Source organism: Lycorma delicatula, chromosome 8, assembly GCF_047948215.1.
Source record: "Lycorma delicatula isolate Av1 chromosome 8, ASM4794821v1, whole genome shotgun sequence".
Taxonomy (NCBI): domain Eukaryota; kingdom Metazoa; phylum Arthropoda; class Insecta; order Hemiptera; family Fulgoridae; genus Lycorma; species Lycorma delicatula.
In genome coordinates this window covers 77774953-77790470 of record NC_134462.1, presented here as the reverse complement: position 1 = coordinate 77790470, position 15518 = coordinate 77774953, and the positions used below count along the sequence as shown (strand labels likewise).

At 27.6% G+C, this 15518-nt stretch overlaps 2 protein-coding genes across 3 annotated transcripts in view; one reads left to right on the top strand and one right to left on the bottom strand.

The window, feature by feature from the left end:
* fry (microtubule binding protein furry) overlaps positions 1-15518 on the bottom strand; it is a 789794-nt gene that overhangs the window by 142879 nt on the left and 631397 nt on the right. The gene's annotated exons all lie outside the window — the stretch shown is intronic.
* The window catches only part of CNMaR (G-protein coupled receptor), a 397977-nt gene that overhangs the window by 801 nt on the left and 381658 nt on the right, over positions 1-15518 (top strand). The gene's annotated exons all lie outside the window — the stretch shown is intronic.

Sequence of the window (15518 nt, the reverse complement as noted above, 5' to 3'; positions counted from 1 at the left end):
TATTAATCATATTTAAAGAACTTATTAGCAAATGTGGGGTTTTTAATTTACTTTTTATTTTAAAATAATTAAAAAAAAAAATGATGAAAAATATTAATAGGAATCGTAAAAGCACAATCTTAGGTTTTTTTTATTAAACGTTTACTAGTAAAACGTATCATTAACTAGCAATTTTAAAAAGTTGTAATTCCCTAAGTTGTAAGACGAAAGGATAACCTAAAGAATTTTGTTAGAAACCTTATTTGAAGTCGTACTGATTTAAATTACTTAAAGCAGTTATATAATTTTTTTAAGTAAAGCTGTCTTTAAAAAAGTTTCTATCTTTAAAAAAGTTAAACCTTTTTTGAAATCGTAAATTTTTGCAATAAGAAGAAAATTCAACAGCAATGTATCTATATATATATATATTGCTAAATACATGAATCTTCTCTATGTCTGTATAAAGGAAACAAAATTTCAGCAAAATTATTGTTTTATTAAAATGTAATTTCCAAATACTGCTCACTATTGTTATTCAAACCAAAGGTTGGTTTAAGCAATATTTGACTTGAAAAGTCATTGATTGACTAAGCGCCGTAGCTCAGCTTTTAAGGTACGAAAAACTTAACGTAAAATCTGGATTTAAACAAAGATAACATTTGTCAGAACAATCATTTTTACGATTAATAATAATTAATTTTTTAAGTTAATTTATAATTAAAATTTTGAAATAAATTTAATCAGATTACTTAAATAATTAAAAACGAAAACAATCGCGATTCTAAAAATTTTTCAACGTTTTAGGAAAATTGTAAAATATAGGAAACCTTCTATGCCTATCCTGCAGAGAAATATTTCAGTTGGGACACATAAATATAAGGATATAAATTATTACTAAACCATTTTAAAACTCAAAGGTAATAAAATCCATCAATTTAAAAAACCTAATTAATTTTATAAGTTTCTTAAATACTTGTAAAACAATAAAATGGAATAAAAAAGTATGTTTTTCTTTTAACCAAAATAAATTTAATCCGATATGCAATAAATTATAGTAAAACAGAAACTTTTCCTAATTCATCAAGAATATCTTCTTAACCGTAAATATTAATCCAATTCCTAAACATAAATGAACAATAAAAGTAATTATTCAATATTTTGTCAATGAAAATAAAAATAAGCGTAAATGCACTTATATATATATATATATATATATATATATATATGTACACATACAGACGCACAACACGCACGCGCACAAAGATAACATTGTCGATGAAATCAATTTAAATTAATTATTATATTATTATTATTTATTATTAATTAATTATTATTAGAAAATAAATTTAAAAATAAAATTCATTACCTTATATATTACCATTAAAAACAGTTCAAGAACATAACATTATTTATTTCATTTATTAAAGATTAATTAAGATTATCTAATAAATTCCTAAAAATACATTTACATAAATTAGTATATATAAAAAGAAAAAAAAATTGTTTACAAGTATTAGTATGTACTTTTAGTATTTAGTATTAGTATAATTAAATAATTCTACTGGATTATAAATATATTTTTTAATATTATAGATATAATTTTCTCCGAGAAATTTATTTTAAATTAATCAATTTATTAACATCAACCTCAGATGACGGAATTAGAAAGAAATATTTAAAAATAACTGTAAAAGTAATAACGTTTTCTAACACCGATGGTAGTTAAGCATAAAGTAAAGAAAGTGATGTGATCACAACGTACGACTATTAAATTACATATACACATTCATTTTTAAAATGAAAAGTACAAAAAAAATTTATTTCATTAACTTCTCATAGTTTTTCATATTGTTTTTTTTATTACTATTATTATTTATTGAAAAACTTTTTTTTTAAATCAGAGGTTAATAATTATTACTAAATTAATACATTTAAATAAAAACAAAATAAAGTTTAAAAAAAAATGAAGTCTGATTCGAATCTTCCCCTTTTAAGATCCAAATATTTCATAAATTAAAATTTAATTTGGCTATTACTCTGAAACCAACCAACTTACGATATATCGACTACTTATGATATATCGTTGGAAAGCTCTCAATGAGGGCTTATTACTGCAGTTAAGAAAAAGTCCAAAATCCAAACAATATTTGGATTTTGGACTTTTTCTTAACTGGCTTTTTTGGACAATTTTGGTTCACTCGAATGCGATCAAAAAGGGAGATGCACAACTAGATGTTACAACAGTCCTAAATCCAGAATTTCAACATTCTACGTCTTATCTTTTTGCGAGATACGTACATACGTCACGCCAAAAAACTAGTCAAAATGGATTCAGGGATGGTCAAAATGAATGTTTCCGTTGAAATCTGAAAACCGAAATTTTTCGCGATCACAACAATTCTTTTACTTCGTACGAGGAAGTAAAAATGGGAGATTTTGAAATATAGTACTATTAAGTATTTTAAAATTAAGTGGGCTAGTAAAATTCGAAATAAAGAGATTTTATGACAAATTTTAAAAAAGTAGCTTATATGTAGTAAATTTTTTCTAGAAGTAAAACATAATAAATAACCCACGTTTAGTTATTTTTATAACAGTAGCAAAGGAGTATAGAACGTAAAAGTCATAGGGAGAAACTATCTAAAGTAGGTGAAGAAATTTATTAATGATATAGGTTGTAACACATGAATTGAAATTAAAGAATCAGCGCGCAAGGACGGAAGGAAAATATATATTACTGCATAAAGAGGAAAGGAAATAAAATTTAAACAATAATAAATATTGTTTATTTTGAAAAACTTAAATACAAATTACTGCATATAGCCTATGAAGCCTGCATTTTATATGCCAGGATATATTTTATATATATTTTTTCGCGTATGTACGAGTACATGGATAATGTTGAGTTTTTAGAAGTAGAATAAACAGGTAAACCGGAATCATTAGTCCAAGCAATTTAAACCTGTACGTCATTGTATCAACAATTATAAGAAATTGTATCAATAATATAATTGTTTCATATGTGTCAATTAATATGATATGATTTAGCTAAAATTATTACAAAACGAAATGAGTCGGCATAATTTATAATCAAAACTGGAATAGTTTATTTTTTTATATGTATGTGTATTTTCTATAAGTTTTTTCTTTTTTTTAAACAAGGTTAATATTTAAAAAATTACCCGACACAATTCATTTCAATATTCTAAAATGGGCATCTCAGAACAATAAAAGATTTTTTTTGAAAGAACATTAAGAATTTTATATTATTTTATTAATTTCTTTTTCTCCCCGTTTCTTTTTTCTTCCAGAAGTTCTTTATTTTTTCCAACTATTAAGCATTTCTTTAATAAATTTACTATGATAAAATGACGAGTAACTTATCTTCTGTGAACCAAATACATTGTCGCACATCACACGTAAAGCTCTTTGAAACACAAGTGACTTTTTTATGTGTGAATGAAACTGATTCTGTTCACCACAGGGACTGGCTGTATAATGAAATATTATTTCATTCAAAGAAAGTATTCAGTTTAGTTGCCTGTTAAGTTCTACAGTCAAAGCCGTAACAAAAACCGTGGTAAATAATGTAAAACAATTAATATTCATTATACACTATTTCCGTTGAGAAATAATGTACTTTGTGTACATATAACGGGCGATATTTAACAATGGAAACAACTTTATACTGCATATCTGACAGGTATTTTGTTGCAGAAAGAAATGGGGTTCTACATAGTTTAAAAAAATCTGCATTACGGTGGGTTTTTAATTTTCGGCCGCCATATTAAATCAAAGTTAATAGGAAGGTCATATGACACATGATTTCGATTTAAAATCTTACAAGAAGTGGCGAAATCCAATTTTCTGATAATGCCTTCGTTATCGAGTTATCAGCATTCAACAAAGTTGTAATAATGGAAAAATCGTGCTATAATAAAACATTTGCATTTTACGTTCATAATGCATAAAATAACGAACTTTAAACAGTTCTATAATATTGATGATTATAATAATAAACTGTAATTAATAATTATCAACAAATTAAACGGCTATATCAATTGAACTTTACTTTTACTTTAATTATTACTATTAATTTACTTTAAATATTTATTTTAAAAATTTAAATAAATATCTTCGATCGTAAACTACTAATGAACTAAATTTTGAATCCGTACCAGTCTGCAACAAAAATTTCAAAATGATTCCCTCTACAATTGGCAGTGTGCTAACCTCAAGTAATATCCGTTTATAACTTGGTGTATCATGTCTGGTGGTATGCGAGTAGATTCGTCGCTTCTTTTCAATTCGTCAATATCTGCTGGCTTTGTTTTGTAACCATTATGTTTCAGGTACTTCCAAAAAAAGTAATCCAAAGGAGACAGGTCTGAGGACCTGGCAGGCCATTATGGCTCAACCTACCCAGCGATTTGCAAATTGTTTATTTAAAATTAGCCGTGCCCTTAGATAACAACGAGGCGCTGCCCCATCTTGTTAAAACCAAACGTTATTATTGAATTCTTGTCCAATATTTTCCCGGGTGTTTGGTAAAATCCTAACGGCTAACAAGTTGCAGTAGGCATTTCCGGTTTCATTGTCATCTAAAATAAAAGGCCATACAATACAAAGAGACGACTCCCAATCAAACGTTCACTTTCTGAGGGTGCTGTGTATGAGCTTCTATCTGGGATTATTATCGTTCCAATACCGACAGTTTTGCTTATTCACATGACCATTTAAAAAAAAATTCGCTTCATCAGTAAATACTATTGAATTAGAAAAATTTGCATCTACGCCTAATTTTTGCATTATATCACAATACTCAGCTCGGCGGTCAAAATCATCTTACGAAAGTTTTTGCATCAGGTGAAATTTATTTGTTTTTAACTAATTTTTGAAGTGAAAAATAACTGATGTCGTGTTGGACAACAGCTTTCCGAATTAGGGAAAGCTGAATGAGGGTCTTCAAGAAAGATCTGCATTACATCTAATGACTTTGCATCAGCTGGTGTGAGGGCGATTCATGCAGAACCGGTTTCTTCAACTCGCTGTACTGTCTTGATCACAGTCGATATATTATCGGTTCTCTGTTTGAAAATATATCATTAAATAAATTACATACCTCTTGCAAAGGCCGAACTCTGTCCCCATAACCGTACATCATCAACAAAGCTATTCTTTCGGTTTCATTTAATGAAGACATTGTTAATTAATATTTAATAAAACAAACTAAATGAACGAAGAAATTAATAATAAAACTTCTACAAAAAAAAATTGAACCACTAGGCCTACAACTTAATTTTTACTAGCATTATCAACTTTTACCATTACAAATATGTTGAAATAAAAAGAAGAAATTAGGAGTTAATAAGTTGCATTGTTTCAACGTAATACAAACTACATTGTTGTAAATTAAAAGCTGATTTATTTCAATTTACAAGTAACAAAAATCAGCTGATATTAACACAGGAAGTTAATTTTTATTTAGAAAATAATATCAGTTGCCGTTTAATTTGTTGTTGTGTTGTTAAATATTAATTATAGTTTATTATCATCAATATTATAGCAACGTTTAAAGTTCGTAATTGTATACATTATGCATATAAAATGCAATAAAATTGTTCATGCAGCGCGTTTTACTTCGTTTTGTTTTTAACACGATTTTTCCGTCACTACAATTTTGAATGCTTATAACTCAATAACGAAAGAATTAAAAGAAGAACGGGTTTCATTACTGTTTTTCTGGTAAAATTTTAAATCGAAATCCTATTTAAAAAAAATTAAATTTGGTTAAGTATGGTGGATCCAAGATGGCGGACAAAATTAAAAACCTACCATAATGCAGATTTTTTTAAACCATGTAAAATCCTATTTCATTCTGCCTCCAAATACCTCTCAGATATGCAGTATAAAGCTGTTTCCATACTTAAATATCACCAGGTGTATATATAAATATATTAACTCTACTTCAAAAGAAAGGGATGGTTATAGATGGCTTCATTATTACTTTACAACTTATTATCGTATCGTATAATTAAGATTCGTTCAAGTCGGTTAGGTGTTTCACAACTTAACCAAGAAATAAATATTTAAAAAAAAAGAAGAAAAATATCTGCTATCAAACTAAGAACGTAATTTTGAAGAGTTTTTAAGAAAATTAAATTCTATCATAATGAGTTAGTAACGTATCCACCGTTATACAATTTTAAATTGTTTTTACGTGTGTTAAGGGTTAATAAGGACTTGACCCGAATATAATAACCACCATAATTGCAACTAAAATTACAGAACAATTACAATTTGCATAATTTGTAATTCATGCATAATTATTCAATTATTGCATGATTATACATTAATCCAACAGGGATTTAAATAGATAAATATTTTATTTCATAGGTTAATAATTTACACATTAATTTTAGGTAGAATCACTAAAATTTAAATTCTATAAAAATTACATAATTTAATTTATCCGATAAGAAGACAGTAAATTGATAAGATAAAACCATCTATAAGTGAGAAATAGTAATTTAAATATACTGTACTGTATTTTAGGTTAAGTAAAATTAATAAATGAAATAAGCTGTATAATAGTCATAACATTTTGTTCGTACTTATAAAAAAAATAAATAGTTTTGAAAAATGTAACAAGAAAAAGATAAATTTCAAGCTTTCACATGATATTAATAAATTAAACTGATTAGTCTTTATAAATTGTAAAATTTGTAAAGAAAAATTAATCATTAATAATTAATTCTACCTGTATAAATAAAAATGAGTAAAAACAAATAAATTAAAAAAAAAAAAAAAAAAAAAAAAACTAATATCAAGTGACCTCGTAAAAGATAACCACATTTTTAAGTTTCATCTTACACGATTTAAAGTTGCCAAAAAAGAAAAAGAAAAAAAAGGGCTACGTAATCTATCTTTCTAAAATTGACAGATAACAGCTTTTACATGTTGAAAAATCAATAAGCCTATACAGGTTTACATATATATATATATATATATATACATGTATAGAAATCCCCTATCATTTTCCAGCTCCATAGTGTATTTTACTCATTATTTTTTTAGAAGTTTTAAAAAATGAAAAAAGGGTTTTACAAGTAAAAAAATTTGAAAAAAATTACAAATTATAAAATCATTATTTTGTTCTCTAAAAACAAATTTAGCTTTTTGTATTTTTACTGTCCCGATATTTTCAGTATCATAAAACGTGGAAAAAGTATTGGTATGCTAAAGAACAGAATATATTCGTAATAGGAGTATTACAATTGTTTGAGACATACATTACGAAATGTTAGTAGTGAAATACACTCGTTAGTGTTATAGTTTATTTTCAAGGTTACGGAGCGCATTTAAATATGTTTTTCAGTGTGAAAGGAAAAAGGGGAAATAATAATTCACGTACAAAACTTAAAAATAAAAAAGACAGTTTTCCGGAACATGAAAAAGCAGAGTCGTTGTTTACGAATACTTCGGTAGAAAATTAACAACTAATATATATTTGAAGGTTAATGGCGATAACGTTGCAAGGGTATCGGATTATTCATTTCATGTTTGTTTTTAATATACTGAACGCATTGCTGAACTGTAAGAAATATATTGGTGAGCTGAATTTTTATACAAAACCATAACAAGGCTTTGGATTAAAAATCAGTGTTATATTTGATTGGAACTTCTGAACGTTACACTCGTTTTTCTCGAACCACTTTTTCTGAACTAGTGGAAGTCCCCGGCACGACAAAATTATCCGATTGGCATGGTTTTGGACTTAAGATGTTCAGAAACATCGGCCACGTATTAGAGACTGAAAAACATATATGTATAAAAACGTTTTTATACAATAAAAAAGACCAAACATTTTGAGAAAAAGATTTTCTTTTAAGTAACCGTGACTCACCAAAAATTAATTTTTTAATTTCATTCTATTCCATGCGCTGAATTTACTGATTATAAAATAGCATGGTATTTTGATTCCAGATATTCAACAATTATCACTTCCACTAACGACCACCACGATCAGCGATACTGGAATTTGGCCAGCTATTAACTCTGGACTGATTAAAAGCCTTTGCCAATCTTTATTTTACTATTTAATCATTATGTAAATTGCATAAACAAAATTTAATTAATTTATTTTTATTAGTTTTTTTTTTTTTAATAATTTTACTGAAAAATAACCTGCTTTTGAGGCCTACAAAGGTAAATTCCACCTTGATTAAATAAAAAAATCATTTAAAAAATAAGTTAGCACTGTTTATAAAAGTTAATATGTATAATTTTGATGTAAACTATAAAAATGATACATTCTGTAATCAAATTTGCTATTCAAATGAATACATAAATTAAAAATTTAATTTAACAAAGGTAATAATAATTCAATAAAGTTGAATTTTTCATTAAATTTAACCTGGATTTATACCGGGTTTTAAATTTTCTTTCAGTTTTGGTCTTCCTAACCTGTATTTCTTTTACAGGTTGATTTTTCAAAGGAAGAAATATAATGATGTAAAATCCAAAACATATATATCTATTACAATAAAAATAGTATGATATTTTCATAACTGTCAGACAAAAACGTTTTATCATTATTTTTAACGAGATCTGTTCTAAAGCAAAAGGCGATATAATTTAAATAGTTAAATTGGTGGTGTACCAAATCAACAGGTTAAAATTAAAAAAACTGTCATTAGCCTTTTCTCATTAAGACGCGTTTAGCTTTTTACGTATATAATCAAATATAATAGAAAAACTATACTCAGAATATTTCAGTAACAGATTAAATTTAATTATTTAGCAGAAAACAATAAAAAAGAAAAAAGCACTAAAGATTACATTAAGAGCTCAAAGTTTAATAGAAAATAAAAACTAAATAAAAAAGTAATAAATTTACAATTGAAGCGTATCCTTGTTATTCCTCATTCATACTCTCTCTCTCTCTCTCTCTCACTCTCTCTATCTATCTGTGTGTGTGTGTGTGTGCACGCGCTCGTGTGTGGGGAAATGGAATACACGAAAAATAAAAAAAATTCACATTAAATTAAAAACACCCATAAATATCCTCCCAATCACTTCAAAAATAAAACTATTAATAAAATAGAAAACCTAAACTAAAACTGGACGGAAACTGGCCCAAAAGCTTATAGAGGAGGATTTTAGTGTCAAATAAGATTGGCATATTTCGTGGAACGAAAATACGGCTGCCAAAGGCGGCGGTTCATACGAAGTGCCGGGCTTTAATCTACAAAGACAGCTGCAGTGCAGACTAAACTGCCTAAGAACTGGACATGGCAGGTGTAATTTTACTTTATGAACAAATGGGGAATGACAACTACGTCCTGGTTGTAAGTGTGGTGAGCCACTACTAACTGCCGAGCACCCAATTAAGTATTATCCACAGCGGGAATGGGTGAAAAAGACTAGATGTTATACTGGAATTTGTAATTATATCTATGTAAAAATTATATATATATCTATGTAAAATTATATATATGCTTTTCTTCTATAATTGTTTGAATGTTTAGTATTGATATTTTGGATGTAGTACATTCATGTACCTTACGAAAAATAAATAAGTAATAAGATAGGAATTAAAATAAAAAATTCTTTCTTAAAATACACTAATTGCATTCAATTAATGGAAAAACTGTAAAAATGGAAATTTAACATTTATTTAAATAAATTAATATTAATTATTTAATAAAATAATTTAATTTAATAATTATTTAATTAATTATTATTTAATATTAATTATTATTCCTGTCTGTTATTGTTAGCTCCTAATAATAACAGACAAGAATGCATACAAATAAATATTCAAAAAGTTGTATATCCAGTATAACCTAAATAAAATTATTGAAACTAAAAATGAACCTAATTTATAATCGTAATTTGTAATTTATTAATTAACAAAAAAAAAAAACTGAAAATCGGACTTACACAGGATTCATATCGATCTAAAAATTTATCCCATTTTCTAGTGGTAAAAATAAAAATTACTTTTAACCTTATTTATTTACTTATTATATTGTTTATTTCCTTAATTTAAAAAAATTGCTTTAAAAAAATTTTCTATGTTTTTTTAAACCCTAATTTATAAAATTATCATTAACTCAACCCTATGTTAAGACAGAATGTATCAATAAACGTAATTTATTACAAAAAAACTTCGTTTGTAAGTAATTAAGAACATTTAATTAATTAAACATACAATTAAAAATTAATCATTTACCTTCCTTTTCTGTGATAAAAGTTCCAAAACTGTTTCCATATTTAATACATAATTTTTATAACAAAAACCCCGTTACAAAAAAAAAAGTTAAAACAGAAAACAAAGAACAATAGAAAATTTACCTAGAAAAATTAATATAATTTATATTTTTAAGAGTAAAGAAAGGGCATCCGATTTATTACTAAAATTAATTTAGTAAGTTTTCAAATGTTCTTCCAAATACCTACTCAAATAAAGAAAGATTATTTTAAAAACGTTCAACTCAACAGTTTGAAAAAGTAAATAAATAATAAAAATCCAACTTAAAAAAAATTAAATAGATATATCTCAATTCTAATGACAGATAATTTTTCTTGCTAAGAACAACTTCGTAGGGGCCTCATTTAGAGAAAAATATTTAAAAAAAATATAATATATATAATATAATATATTTAAAAAAAGTCAAATTAAGAGATTTAAGATACGAAAATATATATATATATATAAATAAAATATTTAGAGGCAGGGATGATATCTGAATTTTCTTCAAAAATTTCTTTACTTTATTATTTAAAATAATATTTTTTTTTATATAAGCCTAAATTTTTTGAGGTTTAACAATCCTCAATATTTCCAGGGCCCTTCATCGAAGTTTATTTTACACACACATGCATACATAACACTTTATACCTTACCTGTTAAATTTAGAAGATTTAACATTCTGAGAAACACAAAAAACCTAAAAAAGACACTTTTTTTAAACATTAAAATGTTATAATCTCACATGTGTCATTCGTCATCAACCAATTATAAGTATATTAACAGTAGCAATAAAATTATTAGACATGAAAAGTGCAACGTCCAGTCCAGATAAACATTAATAAATATATGAAAAAATAAAATTATTAAAATGGTAAAAAAAATATTATTATATAATTTCGACATTTAAATTACAAAATTAAAATTTAAATTGTAATCATAATTATATTAAGTTAGATTTCTTGCAGCCAACGGGATACAATTTAATTAAAATTAAAATCAATTTAATTAATTCAATCAAATAAATTTCAGGTTTTATGAGAATAACTGTACAGGTTACAAATACACATTATTGTTACATTATAGAATAAATAACAAAATAAAAGAAAACATTAGTATTACTAATCAGAATATCTATTTTCGGAGCTGTACCAAGAACGAGCAATAACTACATAAAAAAAAATCTGTTTTAATAGTGTAACTAACCGAAATTAGCGAAGATTTTATGATAGCTTGACGATTTCAACATTTCAAATTCGTATTTAAATAGTTTCAGACTATAACTTAAAAGCTATACAGCAAATTACAAATTCAAATAATCAAGTAACTGAATAAGAAAATTTGCAGGATTTATGCTGAACCAGAATGCAGTGTGGCTAATATTAAAGAATAGTTTAATGTAAAGAAATCAAAACCTGATTACAGAAGTGAGAGCGTGTCGATATTAAAAACAGTTCTAACAACACGTGAGAAACCTGCTTATTGAACGGTTGTATTGCTAAAAAAACTGGTTCTTAACCGACAACGGTATCCATATATATATATGTTGTTTGTTTTCTCCAATCAGTTTTCCAGCTACTTCCGGGTCTTGATGTGTGTGTGTGTGTGTATAGGCAAATGCAATTGCTACCGTACATGTACTGATAAACGTGTAGTCTGGAACAGGCTCAGATCGACCAGTCCTGAATAAATGTGATTAATTGAAATCCAACTACCAAAGAACACCGATATCCATAGTCTAGCATTCAAATAATTACAAAAGCAACTTTCTTTACAAGAACTCGAATCTTAGAACTCTCGACTTCAAATAAAAATATATATATATATATATATATAGAAAGAGAGAGAGAGAGAGAGAGAGACCAGATTGCAAACACACGGGCAAATGAAAGTCGAGAGCATCACAATGAACGTCTTCGAGCAAATGCATTGAGACAAAAAGAGGCACGTCAACGAGTCACCGACGCACAGAGATCACATGATCGACTGCACGTGCGTCACTTCACCGCCTTGCGTTCAAATATGAGCTATCAAATATTCAAATATGAAATTATTCGTCACATGCATTAATTGTCATCGGCAATATGAACAAAGAATGCCAACACTGTCATGCATTTGAATACAAAGGTAAATCGGCCGGTCTTTGCTGCGGATCAGGAAAAGTTTGACTTCCACCATTGAATTCGCCGCCAGAACCATTGAAAACACTATTGGGTGGTGCCACATTTCAATCGAAATTTTTTTTGCGTAGAATTCGTAAATTAATTAATTCTTGCTTCCAAATGACAAAAATCGTTCAGAATGAGGAAGATCGTAATTTTGAATCAACATTTAAGATTCAGGGCCAAGTGTATCATCAAATTGGTTTTGTTCTCAATGCCTGATAGTGACCAAAATTTTTGCAAATCTACTTCATGGGCAATGAGGAGCAACAAATTAACATACGCTCCCAATACAACCACATCGAGCAGATGGAGGAGCGAGAAATAGTGGCAACTTTGGAAAAGTTTTTGCGTCGGCAATTGCTTCATCCGGAATTGCATCGACCTTGCTTGATGGTGGGAGGACAGCGCATTCAGCATTCAGCCATGGCTGAAGTTTTGATAAAATTCAAAAATTATTATCTGGGACGAATGCACTATGCCTTACAAGCATTCACTTGAAGCTCTCGATAGAACGCTGAAAGATCTCACAGGTTGATTTGTGATAACTGTACGCGTGGTAACGTCAGGTATTTTAAAAATATATTTTTTTTTTACATATTTTTTCATCAAAACGATCCAAACAATTTATAGTTTATTTGAGAAATTTTTTAATTTTTGGAAAAAAAAAATTTTTTTGGAAATTTTTTTTTTTTTTTTTTTTTTTTTCCAAAAATTTTTTTTGGAAAAAAAAAAAAAACAACATTACTGTCATTAAGAGACACACATTGAGGGGGGGTGAGGAAGAAAGGGTGAGGCAGGCTCATCTACCAAAGCATAATAGAAAGTTTACTCAAAAATTATTATTACAATACCTAGTTTCCGACATAAGAGACTTCTGTGAAGTCCACAAACCGATATTATATTCTGTTCTGATTATAAATTCAACATAATGCTTAAAAATACACACAAATACAAGCTCAATAACACGTAACGTATATATAGTGCATACAATGAAAATAATAAGTTGTATTGTAGAAGGTCCGAGGAGACTGCATGATTACCGAACCTGAAATCATTTACACCCATCTAATAGGATAAAATAAATGTGGTACTTTTACATATTTATATACGTTTAATTTATTATCGTTTTCATGTTTTATTAGTTACAATCCATTATTACGTAAAGTGTTAATAATTTAATAAAAAAGATTGCAGAAACAAGAATTTTAATTTAGGTGTATTTTTAAACTAAAAAAAAAATCTTAACAAGTGCTTGAATGTACAATGTATCCGTACATTAAATTAAATGTACAATTATTACTCTACAGTTTCTTTTTTACAATATTAAGAATTTTCATTCTCGTTTCTTTTATACTATTGTTTTCATTGTTGATTGTACGATTACTAACACTTACTTGAAATTTGCATTATATGTCCAGTTTTCATGGTAAAGTTCACAATCTTCTTTGTCTTCATCGGATCGGTCACTTTCACTATCACTGTCTAGATGTATGATAAATTTATTTGTTATTTCGTCGATTAGCGATTCCATCTTTTTATATTCAGTTCCAGCTTTTTTTATGTTTGCAATATGGTTTCCAATCATCCTTATTTATTTCATTCATTTTTCCTCAGCTATGTATTTTTAATACTTGATATTAAAAATGTTGTGTTATTATCACTAACGTATATTTTCAGAGCCGACTATATCATCTAGATCGGATTTAGATTGCGATGTTAAGGTGGAAGTCGCAGAACCTGACGCCGGAGTTTTTTTAATAGTTTATCAAAATGTTATTTTATTTTTGAATTTCTCATACAATTGTGATTTTAACATCGCTTTGTTAAATATTGTTCTTTTGTAACGAATTAATCGTGCCACTTTTCCTATCGTTTGAATTCGGAAGCTTCTCTAGAATTGAATTGTGGTTGGCGCATTATTGTTAACAAGTGACTGGAGGAAAGATCAGGAATTAATTTTTCAGATGCCCACTTCTTAAAATTGTTGTTGGCGTTATCGTGATAGTCACCGCTTTTTGAACTCGTTTTCCAGGTTAATATTGCACTCGAAATAAACTCAATTTCTCCTCTAGCGTGAATTATGATTAACCGATCACCTTTATTAATGGGCACTTTTACTTCTGCACCACTGTCATTCGACCACGATTTTGGGGTCGAATGGGACGTTCAAATATACGATTCATCCAAATAAACAATCGAAGAATTTTCATTTCTGCAATCGGTGATTTTTCTTAAATATTTTATCCTCTTCCACCGGATGCCTTTTTTCTCAATCTAAGGTTTCCCATTATTGTCATCAGTTTCACACCACTTAAACCCTAACGCTTTCAGGATATCTGCTAGTGTAGTATTAAATACTCTTTTGAAGTTCTTCGTGTAATTTATTAAATGCAGGCAGGTCATTATGTTTTGCGCGAAATTGTTAATTCTTCGTCTTAAAACGCCTTAATCAAAACTGTCTAATCCAATAACTGGTTTTCAACGTTTACACATTTTTGGTGAGCTGAACTGAACTCCGATTTCCATTTAAGAAAATCCTGCTCTTCTTTTCGGAGTTTATGAACTTGTGATATTCAAATTTCACAAGCTGCAGCGGTTTTTCTTCACATTTTTGAATGCGTGTTTGTCATCTTCTAATTTTCATAACATTATACATAAAATCGTATACATTATTAACTGTTTCACGAGCCTGACTACGGAGCTTTTTATTCCCATCATTAAACAACGCCTACAATAAATACTATCTAAAATTTATTCAAGGCTTTAGTCCACCAATATATGAACAAGTAGATAAAAACCAATCACAAATAATACAGAAGAAAATCCGTGTTATTAAAAGATGTTTTTTTTTTTTTTTTTAATTTTAGATTTTATTATTATTGATTTTTTATTTATTTTACTGTTGTTAATATTTTATTCAGTTTATTGGGTTCCTTGATTGTCCACAATCCAGCTACCATCCATCCGACCCTCCGTCCATTATCCAGACGCAAAAAAAAATGAATTCATTAATACACAAAAAAAATTAACTAATACGCTACACATTACAGAACGAAACAACTATACCGTTTTTATCGGGACATGCCAAGAATTAAACGAAATCAGTTTATTGAAAACGA